Source organism: Phalacrocorax aristotelis, chromosome 11, assembly GCF_949628215.1.
Source record: "Phalacrocorax aristotelis chromosome 11, bGulAri2.1, whole genome shotgun sequence".
Taxonomy (NCBI): Eukaryota; Metazoa; Chordata; class Aves; order Suliformes; family Phalacrocoracidae; genus Phalacrocorax; species Phalacrocorax aristotelis.
Window position 1 is genome coordinate 1,863,201 of NC_134286.1, and position 9,767 is coordinate 1,872,967.

Genomic DNA, 9,767 nt, shown 5'->3' on the forward strand with positions numbered 1-9,767 from the left:
TTGGCTGTGTAGGTGACTTGTTTCTGGGACCATGGATGCCCATCGTGGCTTGTCCCCAGCCCTACTTTGCCCCCAGCTCCTGGGGGTTTTGGGGCCATCGGGCAGCCCTGCCTCCAGCCCTCCATCCCTTTGCTCCTGCCTGGATGGACCCTGGGCCTGGCTTGGTGCTCACCTTGCCTGGGGTTGCTGATGGGGTGACCTGTGCTGCCTGCACCCGGCTCTGCCTGACCTGGGGGGCTGCACCCTGTGGGGGAGGGCAATGCCTGTGCTGGGGTCACCCCCAGCTCGCCTGTCCCTGGGAAGCAGCCACCACTGTGCTCCCCAGCACAGCTATGGGGCAGTGGGCTCAGCTCCTGCCGCCCTTAGCAGTGCTCCAGCCCCATCGAGGTGATGCTGCCCTGTCCCCACTGAGGCCGTGGGCACTAGGGAGGCTCTGTCACCTCTGCCATCACTGCACAGAGACCCAGCCCTGAGCCATGGGGATGGCTGTGAGCCCCAGGCCCTTCACTGCACTGTCCACCACCTGGACCAGGTGCTCTGGGCTGTTTTTGGGGCCTCCTTGGCCCCCCACTCCCCCTGCTCTCCCACCACTCTGCATCCCTCCCTGCTGTCCCAGGGTGATGGCTGTGGGTTTCAGCAGCAGCTGGTTGTTTTAGTGGGAGTGCCTGCTTGGGTGGGAAGGGTGAGTCGTTGCTGTGTTCGATGCACGCTGCAGAGATTAATCCTCCTCTGCCTGGGTGCGGGGCTGGACCAGCCTGGAGGCTCTCCCGAGAGGTGAGGGTGCTTTCTTCCTGCTACCCCTTCCCCCTTGCAGCATCCTGGGCTCCCCTCTCCACTCATTCCCCCTTTCCCTTCCTGCACAGAGTTTGTTTTCACTGCAGCCTTCTCCATCCCTCAGCCCAACTCCTGATGAAGCCCTCCTGCGCTGCAGGAAAGCCTTGTTTCTAGTTTTCCTCCTGGGAAACATCCCTTGGCTTTTATTAATTTGGAGCTAAAAAAAGACACTTTAGCACGGGGTGAACGCTCTGGCCCTTTGCAGAGCAGCCAGGGTAGAGGATGAGCAGCCCAGGGTTGTGGTGGGGTGCAGGGGGACCCCTGGACACACGACAAGTGGGAGGCAGATGGCAATGTTTAAGGCAAAGACCAGAAAACGGTGTGGCTGTGTTATTGTGTCCGGGCAGAGAGGGAGGGGAGCGCAGCACCTCTGCCTGCACACACGCGTGTGAGGAGCGTGCACAGCCCCACGCACGCAGCGTGTACCGGGACCCCCTGCGCGGCTGCTGGCAAACGCCTGCCCAGGGGATGCCCACGCGTGTGGGAAGCCTTGCAGGGCCGGGAGCTGTGCCGTCGCGGGGAGCGGTGCTGGCGGAGCCCCGGCCCCGCTGCGCACCCGCGCAGCTCCGCGCAGGATGGGAGCGGCGGCGGCCCGCGGGAGGGCAGCAGAGCCCCATCCCTGTGCCCGCAGGCCGGTCTCCCGCACCACGCTGACCCAACGGTGCGGCTGAGAATCCCCTCGGGTAACCCCGACATGCCCAAAAGTGCTTTTGCAGAGATTGCCTTAAAAACAACCACAAACACCTCCTTGCTGAGCTGCCCGGCTCGGTGGACCCTGCTGGCATCTGACTTGCTTGAGGCAAAAATGATGTGCCCAGAGCGAGTGGAGGGATGCCACGGTGAGAGTTTCTTGCAGACAAATGCAGGGCTGGCTCGGTTTATCGGTGAGGGCCTGGTGACATGGCTGTCACAGCGAGACTCCACCCAGGTCACCCCAGGGCTCAGCTCGCCCTGCTGCTGGGACAGACAGCCACTGGCACGGACCAAAAGCAGCAACATGGCCAGCTGCCTGGCCAGAGCTGGGCACTGGTGGAATAAACTTGGGCTCTGACTTAAGTGTGGTCAGAAAGGTGAGGAAAGGGACCTCGGAGGGTTTGGGGAGCAAGGGGTGGCTCTGTGATCAGAAGATCGGCTGGTCAGAGGCTGTGGCTGCTGGCAAGCCCCCAGGCTGACGGGAAGGATGCTCTGATCAAGTCAGGCGTTCAGATCCTCCCTCCTTCCTAGGCAGCTCCAGGACCTACTTTTGCTAATGAGGGCTTCTTCATCTTTAACCATCAAAGAAAATAGAAAGGAAATGAGTAGCCACCGGTGTCTGTAGGTACCACCTCCTGTGCTGAGGCAGTAACCCGTCCTGGCCCAGCCGTGGGTGAGGAGCAGATGTGAGGATCCTCACTCCAGGTCTCCTTTGCCCCAGGGGCATGTACTTCCCTCGCCCCAGCGGCTACTGGTGTGGACATGGGTTTATCAGCCTGGCTTTGGGCTGTGTGCTGAATCTGATAGGCATGCATGGCCTCCCCCTCACCAGCCCCCTCTCCCACTCCCACCGTCTTCAAAGCCAGCGACCTGGCAGTGGTTCTGAAACCCGGGCAGAGCCTCCATGCCATGGCTTGGCATGCAGCTCAAAGGCTCAATTAGCAACATCTGCTTTTGTGGGCTGTAAAACCCTCTCCCTGCTCCCCTCCCTTGCTCTGAGCACTCACAGCTGGGAGCAGCATGGGGCTGCAGCCAGCCCTGGCCAGGGGAGCTCTGCCGCGTAGCCACAGAGGCTGCCCCTGGCTGGGCAGCTGCCCTGCCGGTGTGGCATGCCACGCCACCTCCGACACCACTCTCCTGACCTGGGTCCAGGGCCTGACTTCAGCTGAGGATGCGGGGAGCAAGGGGCAGAGGGCCATGGGGGAGCATGGGGTGGTAGAGCCTGAAACAGGACAGGAATTGGAGACCTCTTATGCCAGGTAAGTGTAGGAACCCTGGGGAGGTGTGTGCAGCCAGGCCTCTTCCAGGAGGCAGCAAGAAACACCAGGGAAGGGATGGGAAAGGCATGGGGTGGAGGTCAGTGGGGAGAGCAGAGGGTGCTGCCTCCCACCCCAGCCCCGCTCACCTCTGAGGTGGGGATCCCTGGCCCATACTGGGGCACAGGGTGGCAGGACCCTGTGTGGGATGGGCACAGATTGGGGTTTGCACAGGGAGGACCCACAGGAGGCACCTTCTCTGAAGGCAGAAGCACCAGGAGGGCAACAAGGTCCATGTTCTCTGTCCATCCCCACTTCTTCCTCCTGGAGATACTGGTCTGGGGTCAGGCTGGCCGCTTCACCCCATGATGCCCGGGCTGCAGCGTGAGTGGTGGGACAGGCCGGGCAGAGAAGGACCCTCCTGTACGGCTGGCAGAGCTGGGTCCAAGGCCAAAAAGCTCCCAGCAAAGCCGTGGGGCAGGCAGAAGGGAGAGGCTCTGGCAAGGGTCAAAATGGCCTTTTTCCTGCAAATGTAGGACAGAAACCAAGATTAAATCCTCCCTCACCAATAATGCAAGAAAAAGACCCAGTGAGAGGGCAGGGAATGAGGCAGGTAACAGGGAGAGGGGGAGCTCAGCCGTACCTTCCTTTTCAGCCTGGTGCAGCACTGCTCCGCATGACACAAGTGTGTGAGGTCTCAGGCAGCTGGTGAGCACCTCTCACCGCCAGCAGAGGGTCTTGTTAAGGTGCCATCTTTACAGCCTCCATTCTGGGAGCACTGGTGGTGCTGGGAGCCCTGTCCCATGGGCTCCCTCGTGGCCAGCTGTACCCTGCACCCCGCAGCTCCCCTCTTCCCCAGGAGGAGCAGGATGCAAATGGGGCTGTTCCCAGGAAGGGGTGCGAGGTGGCTCCCTCCCGGGCTGCCACTGTGGGTCCCTGGGCACGGGGTTGTGTCGAGAGGTGATGTGGCGGCACCAGCTGCAGGACCTGATGGGAAAACCAGCCCATGCCTCGGAGGCTAGCTGAGAGCCCCTGCCACCACCCATTGTTTGGGAGCTGAAGCAATAGGAGCCCTTGCCCAAGGAGCAGGGAGCCTGGCAGGTCTGGCTAGCAGCTCGGCTCTGTGGTCTGAAGGCTTTCCCAGGAGGGCCGTATAGAAGCAGGGCTGGACGCTGTTGACATCATCCTGGGTATGTCTAGAAATGCAGCCAAGCGGTGCTGCACAAGGGCCACTGAGGTCGGGAGGGCACAGAGCCAGCCTGGGCATGAGGATTTGTGAATGAGAGTGGTATGGGCAGTGCCGGTGGGGCAAGATTGTGGGGTGCCCCCCGGAGAGGGGGTCCCTGAGCCCTTCTCCCTGCAGGCAGCCAGCTATCCCCTCACAGCCTGGCACAAGGCAAGAGCAAGGGGGTCCCATGGGCAATGTCGGGCAGGGGACTGCTGAGGACCGACACCAAAAGAGCAAACCCTGGGCATCAAGGCATGGCTTCCCTGCCTTTCCCAGTCTCACTGAAGGAAGGGCCAGGATGTACATCCATTTCTTCCCTACCTTCCGGCTGTTATATCTGATTGCACTTGATTTACTTTTTACCAGAGCAAGAGCTGTTGTGGCTGTGGAGCTCTTGGGGCCTCTCTCTGCATGAAGCAATTTCAGGTGTGTTCTGGCTGCAGCAAAGCATCCTGCACTGGGGGCATCCCTTGGGAGAGTCCCCGAAGCCCCAGCAGTGCTTGCCTCTGCTGCAGAGTCCCTGACCTCCCTCCCAGCTGGGAGCTGGGGAGCAGCAGGGCTTGCTGGGTCTGTCACTGCATTGCAAACAAGATGTGCAATCACAACACGAGGCTTATTGCAGCTCAGCACATGTAAGGTTTCTATGGTGGGTAAAGTATCTCCTGCTGCCAGTCTCCAGTGGGAGCACAGGGTCTGCGCTTCAGGGTGGGATTTCAATGACTCAGAGGCAGACACTGGCCCCTGCAGCCAGGTAAAGAGTAAAGGGAGGGGCTGCAGAGCAGCACTGGGCAGGGTGGGAAGGGGTCCGGGCAGGAGAGTGTGTGTGTACATGTAAACACACACACAAACACAAGCGTGAGCCCAGCTACCCTATGCTGAGCCCTGGCAGGAGGTGAGGACAGAGCCCTGCAGTTTGCAGGCTTGGCTGCAGGATGCAGGGGGACGAGTGTGGCCAGAACTGCTCCTGGACCGAGCTATCATGCAGGACTGCCACCCTGTGATTCCTCTGACTGCAGGTCTTCCCTCTGCTCCACGAGGCAGGGGCTGGCAGTAGCCTCCCAAGTCCAGGCTTTCCTCTGGGACCACACCAGAAAAGGGCTCTTGTAGGAGCTGGGCGTACGAGGCTGCATGCCCTGCTCTATGCTCTTCTCTTGCTAGCTCAGGCCCCAGAGCAGCCAGCCAGGTTGTGTCTCTTCTCCAGCCGACTTGAATCACAGGAAGCGAAGGTTTCCCTGCACCCTGGGTACCCAAGGCAGTCTGGAGAGGCCCTTCTCAAAGGCCGGCTGGGTGCAGCGGTGGTTGCATCGCAGTGCTGTGTGTGCCTGCCAAAAGCCACGTGTCAGCAGGGTGACACAGGCTTGGTGTGACCAGCCTTCCTGCCACCCCATCGTGTCAGGCCCTAGGGGCTCTTTGAGGTGGTTTGACTATGCCTGGGGATGCATGTGCCCTGGTGCCTCTGATAGCTGCTTGGAGTCCTCCTCATCATCCCTTCCTCTGGTGCCTGGAACCCCTCATGTTTTAGTTAATAATTTGCCTTTCCCAGCAGAGCATCAAGATCCCATAAAAGCGCAGCATGGAGAGCCCTTCACAAAGACCAGGCTCAGTCAGCTGCAGCACACGGTAAGAAAATGCTGGCCTCAGGTTGGTGGTGACTTCCTCACTGTCTTATCCCCACCCGAGGGTCTGCCTGACTAGTCAGCTAACTCATTAGCATCCGGTAATGATGGAAATGGTCTCCAAATCCCCAGAGGTGCCGGTGATCCCCAGGGAAGCCTCCTGAGCACTGGGTCAGAGCCTGGCCCAGAGCTGCCTCTCCTACCCGAGGAGCCCTGGTCCTGAGAGTCAGCCCATGCATCTCTGCTTGGTGTAAGAAAAACATCAGCAAACCATGTTGCCCTTTGAATACCAGCAGCAGCTGAAATAGAGAGAAACCCAAGGAAGGCTGAGCAACTGAACCCGTTCTCTCACCAAGGGCCATGCATAAACCGCTGTTTTTGCAATGCAAGAGCAGGGAGTGGGAGGAGCAGTTAATGTTTTCTCAGCAAGGAGAAACTCCTGGGTTGAAATAGCTCTGCGCCCTGGAAACGGAGCCCTTCACCAAACAGGGCAGTGTTTGCGCAGCCCTGTCTCAGCTGGATGATGCTGAGCTGGGTAGGGGCTCTGCAGCGAGAACGGCTCCCAGCGGGCATGGGAGTGATGAGCTCCTGTCAAAGCCCTGCATGAGGAGGCTGAGGCCGGGGCTGACCTCCGCCTCGCAGCCTGTGCTGCTGTGGGTGGGCTCCCCAGGCAGCCCTCCCAGTGCCCTCTGAGCTGCCTGCCCTTCTAGTTGCATCCCACAAGCACCCATGGAAGGACTGGAAGTGCAGGGGTGCGAGGAAAGCAGTCCTCTGGCTGGGGAAGAAGCTGAAATGGGATGGGAACAGTGGGGCTTTGGGGAGATATGGAGGAAATACGAAAGAAAAGTCCTGAAAGAGACTTAAAGAGCAGCTTCCTGCTGAAGACGGGAGGAGGAGAAGATGGCAACACAAATAGGGCCTAAAGTGCTGGGCTTATCTGGGAGCCAGCTGGCCTTTTGCAGGGGTCACTAAGCCCACTGATGGGAATGCGGGACACCGGGTCCCTTCCTGTGCTGAGCCTGCCAGGGCTGGCATGCAGAGCGCTAGAAGGGAAGGAGCTGCCTCCGGCAGCCAAGGCCGAAGGACAGCGGGGATTGGTGTTGGAGATATAACAGAGCCCCTCAAACCCTTGCGTATCCTGTTGTTGTCTCCGTTTGCTCTTTTTAGGCCTGACAACACGCTATGCTGCCAGCCTCCTGCCTGCAGCACTCTCCCTCAGCTATTTTGGATTTGCACAGCATAAAATTTAAAGCCTTCTGGGCTGAAACAGCAGTACCTCACCACGGGGAGATGAAAGCCCCTCAGCAGCACAGCCTGTCAAGTATGTTAACAACTGAACTGGAGTCCCAAGGCTGGTGCCTTTTGGCAAGGCAGCACGGTTTAGGGAGCTGGGGTCCTTGCCAGCATGCCCAGAGCCTGTACTGAGTATGCTGGTGCCTCAGTTTCCCATCAGAAAGCAGGATGCTCGGCTCTGCCAGGCAGGCTGGGGCTCTGTTCCCAGCAGCAAGGAATTGCTGTGGTAGCAGCCTTGTGCTTCTGAGGATAGGCTGAGAGTCCTGGCCTTGTTCAGCCTGGAGAAGAGAAGGCTGAGGGGGGATCTCATCAATGCTTATAAATATCTGAAGGGTGGGTGTCAAGAGGATGGGGCTGGACTCATTTCAGTGGTGCCCAAGGACAGGCCAAGGGGCAACGGGCACAAGCTGGAACACAGGAGGTTCCACCTGAATATGAGGAAAAACTCCTTCCCTGTGCGGGTGCCAGAGCAGGGGCACAGGCTGCCCAGAGAGGCTGTGGGGTCCCTTCCCTGGAGACATTCACCCCCCGCCTGGACGCGGCCCTGTGCCCCTGCTCTGGGTGTGCCTGCTCCAGCAGGGGGTGGGACGGGATGAGATCCAGAGGGCCCTTCCAACCCCCACCAGTCTTGGATTCTGTGCTTCCCACCCGTTGTTTGCACCCTGGTGAGCTCTGCCTGCACAGCACTGTCTCTGGAGCTGCTCCCACACCACACACAAGACAGTGAGGCATTTGTGCCTGAGGTATCAGTGCCATTTCACTGTAAACACAGAGGGAGCACAGTGCTTATTTCCAGAATAACGGCTGCTGCACCCCAACCCGTGGTATGATCCTGTGTGTCCAAGGTAGGCACTGGCAATGTTTCCCAGCAAAGGAACACACCAGAGAAACCCCAGATCTGCAGGAATAACCCTCTTTGCTACTCTAGCATCTCCCCAGCTGCGCCATGAGCATGCTGGAGGGGCAGGAAGGGATGGGGTGGAAAAGCCAGAGGGAAGCTGCCTCCTGAGCCCTGCGCTGTGCTCTGGGAGCAGCAGGTGTCTGTGCCATGGCTCAGAGAAGTTCAGTCTCCAGCCTGGGTTGCGGTTTTCCTTATATCACTTTCAGTAATGTTCGACATTTGTTCGTTCCGGCTGTAAAACCTCTCCTGGCTCTACACCAGATATTTTCTCACCTCAGTGCCTCAGCTAGAGCAGAGCTAACTGTTGGAGTATCTGCGGCTCAAACACATCGGCCTTCATGATTAACATGCTCTTTGTTCCAGGCGTGCCGTGTGGTGGGAGGGGTGGGAGTTCGGCTCTGGCTGCACAGCCCCCGAGGTGCAAAGCAGCCCTGCCCTTGCTGTCGCAGAGAGAGGCCAGTGGCCCGTGCCCTGGTGTGCAGGGCCCATGTTCAGAGGAGCATGGCTTTAAACAGGACCAGTGGCCATAGCAAAGCCAAATCCCGATCTGCTGGCCTGGGCATTTGGGACAGGGAGTGTGGCGGGCGGGCGGATTTCCACACGTGGCGCTCAGGTTGGAGCAGCGCTCTGAGCACCAGCTGAGATGACAGCCCTCCTGTGCACGCACAAAGGCCGTGAGCTCCCCTTTCCCGCCGGGCTCGCTCTCCTCACAGGTCAGGCAGACAAACAGGAGGAGGACAGAGCCTCCCGTGACTTTCCCTGCACCAGCAGGATCCCACCTGGGCCAGCCTGATGGAGCCTGGACAACCACCTCCGGCACCTCTGTTGCTGAAGGGCTGTCGGCACAGCTGAGCGGCGTGAGGGAGTTGGTTCACTTTGGGACAGAGCTTGATGAAAACCCCAGAAATAGGAACACTTGAACCAGTTCCCATAGCCAGGTTAGTGCCTGAGGCTGAGGATGGCTTCAGGTATGGAGAAGGAGCCTCAGAGCAGGCTCTGCCTGCTGTTCTGCTTACGGCAGGATTTTGTGTTGCAGAGCTCTGTTTATTTTTCACTCCCAGTAAGCTAATAGCCTCTTGTTTAAGGAGCCCATGAAACCCCTAATGAGGTGCCAGCAGGGCTTGGGACACAAAGAGATGATGGTCCCTGGGAGCTGGCTTCCTTTTAGCTTTGGTGCCTGTTCATAATTCACTCCCGGTGACCCAGAAATGGAATTCTTGGGTGCTCTTTTAGGGGCTGGGGGTGAGAAGGTAGTGAGCGCCATGGGGACGTCCAACATCTGTCTGCACCAGGAGAGCTGCATGACCCTGAGGGCAGCGTGCCCATCTCTGTCAGCAGAGCACCCCACAACCCAGATTATACCCCAACCAGAAATTATAAGGATATAAAGCTACTAGAGAGTGTCCAGAGGAGGGCCACAAAGTTGTTGAAGAGTTTAGAGGGGAAGCCATGTGAGGACCGGCTGAAGTCGTTTGTTCAGCTGGAGCAGAGGAGGCCGAGGGCAGCCCTCATGGCGCTCTGCAGCTCCCTCCCGAGGGGAGGAGGGGGGGCAGGGCTGGTCTCTGCTCTCTGGTGACCAACGCCAGGACCCGAGGGAATGGCAGGGAGATGTGCCAGGGGAGGGTGAGGCTGGGCATTAGGAGAAGGTTCTTCCCCCCGAGGGTGGTGGAGCCCTGGCACAGGCTCCCCAGGGAGGCATCACGGCACCAGCCTGGCGATATTCCAGAAGCACTTGGACAAGGCCCTCAGAGACATGGTGTGAATTTGGGGTGTCCTGGGCAGGGACGGGAGCTGGGCTCGATGGTCCTTGCGGGTCCCTTCCAACTCGGGACATGATTCTATGGTTCTGACCCCTCTGTGGGTGGGATCAGCCCCTTTGGGGCTCCGAGGGCAGCACCTTGCCCCTCGGCTCTGCCCACCGGGACCCGAGTGAGTCCCCCCCCCGG